Here is a 2,053-nt window from a genome sequence, read left to right as displayed (position 1 = left end):
ATCCCAGACCCAGTCCATGTGGTGAGGCTGCAGGGCCACGTGATATGGACATGTATTGGAAGAGAAGAGGTCACTAATGCTAAATGTGGTACAGGGAGGGCAGAGAGACCTTGAAAGGCATTCTCTATATTCTCAGAGGCAGAGCCCTTGGAACAGGCACTGTTGATGCCCTATCCCATATTCTCTTGGCCTATCACAGTTTGCCAATAGCTGAGGCACAGTTTTCTGGAAGGATGACAACCTCCCCACCTCCAGTGAGTATCTCCCTTCTCCTTTGCCTGTGAGCTTTATCACACCCGTGATAGTTGCTTTTCTGCAGTTACATAGCCCAATCTTAAAGTGCATTAGAATTAACACTCCCAGGCCAACCTTCAACCAATTCAAGCAAAGGAGGATGGGAAGTGGAGATAAAGTCTCAGGCCCTGTAGTCCTTAGGAAGATTCTGAGCTGTATCACACATTTCATATGGTTTCTTAGACAGTCCTAAAAGGGATTGAGCCAAGTTATCCACATGGTAACTGACTCATGAGTGAACGCTTTATCCCATTTCTCATGTAAGTGGCTTTCTTTCATTTCTCAATTTATTTCTGCACTTGTGTTTCCTGGGATCACTTCCCAAATCAGTGTAGTGAGCTGAATAGTGCTCCCCCCACCCACCCTTGGAGCTATATCCACTATGAAAGTTATGAAAAGAATGTATAACAGAGTAAAATGAATTTTACACAGAATTAAGGTTATGGACCTTAAAATAGAAAGATTATTCTAAATTGTCTGGGTGATCTCAGTTTAATCATAGGAGTCTTTAAAAGTAAAAGGCAGACTGAGTGCAGTGGCTCATGCCTATAATCCCAGCACTTTGGGAGACCAAGGTGGGTAGATTGCTTGAGCTTAGGAGTTTGAGACCAGCCTGGGCAACATGGCGAGACCCTGTCTCTACAAGAAAACACTCAGGCATAGTAATGTGGGCCTGTGGTCCCAGCTACTTGGGAAGCTAAGATGGGGGGATTGCTTGAGCCCAGGGGACAAAGTATGCGGTGAGCTGAGATCACGTCACTGTACTTCAGCCTGGGTGACAGAGCGAGTCCTTGTCAAAGAAGAAAAAAAAAAAAAGAAAGGAAGTAAAAAAAAGGAGAAGGTAAAAAGAATCAGAGAGATACAATGGAGAAAAAGACCTAGGAGATGAGCCTCAATGCACTTTTGCTGCTTTGAAGATGGAGGAAGGGAGCTAGGAGCCAGAGTGTGGCAGCCTCTAGAAATGGGTAAAAACCAGGAAACAACTGGGACCTCAGTCCTATAAATGAAAGGATCTGATTCGGACAACAGTCTGAATAAGCAAGGAAACAGATTCTTCCTTAGAGACTGCAGAAAGGAATCCAGCCTGCAGACACCTTGATTCTAGCCTGGTGAGATCCCTGTGGGACTTCTCACCTACAGAACAGTGAGATAATACATTTGTTTTGCTTTAAGTTTATGAATTTCTGAGGCCAGGCGTGGTGGCTCATGCCTGTAATCCTAGCACTTTGGGAGGCTGAGGTGGGTGGATCACGAGGTCAGGAGATCGAGACCAACCTGGACAACATGGTGAAATCCTGTCTGTACTAAAAATACAAAAAATTAGCTGGGTGTGGTTGCACGCACCTGTAGTCCCAGCTACTTGGGAGACCGAGGCAGGAGAATCACTTGAACCTGGGAGGCAGAGGTTGCAGTGAGCTGAGATTGTGCCACTGTACTCCAGCCTGGGAGTAGAACAAAGAAAATACATCCAATAAGGGTTTTGTGAAAATGCTGCTGTGAGGTAAACTGAGACTGTGGTGAGTACAGTGGGTGTGCAGACTACTTTACTTTACTGTGCTGAGTAGACACCACAGTCTAGAAAAAACCAAGTTGAGGAGTAAGCATTATTAACACTTTATTAAACAACTAGAAGTTGACAACCACTTGCCAAGTAGACGGGATACAGTGGCGAGCATTAATAGTGATGATAATGAGGAGCAGTTTTCCCTAGCAGGCATCAGTTGAAAGGAATATGGGTTTAACATCCACCAATGATCAG

General features: G+C 44.9%; 1 protein-coding gene across 1 annotated transcript in view; it reads right to left on the bottom strand.

Moving 5' to 3' along the window:
• Positions 1-1,714: 1,714 nt before the first annotated feature.
• Positions 1,715-2,053, bottom strand: part of LOC111535388 (butyrophilin subfamily 3 member A3) — a 12,020-nt gene continuing 11,681 nt past the window's right edge. Inside the window, exon 11 of the mRNA XM_026449317.2 lies at positions 1,715-1,736. The gene's annotated coding sequence lies outside the window, so the exon portion shown is untranslated. The remainder of the gene's footprint in view (positions 1,737-2,053) is intronic.

This window comes from Piliocolobus tephrosceles, unplaced genomic scaffold (assembly GCF_002776525.5).
Source record: "Piliocolobus tephrosceles isolate RC106 unplaced genomic scaffold, ASM277652v3 unscaffolded_924, whole genome shotgun sequence".
Classification (NCBI taxonomy): Eukaryota; Metazoa; Chordata; class Mammalia; order Primates; family Cercopithecidae; genus Piliocolobus; species Piliocolobus tephrosceles.
The sequence above is the reverse complement of the archived record's forward strand: the minus strand, read 5'-3'. Positions and strand labels throughout refer to the sequence as shown.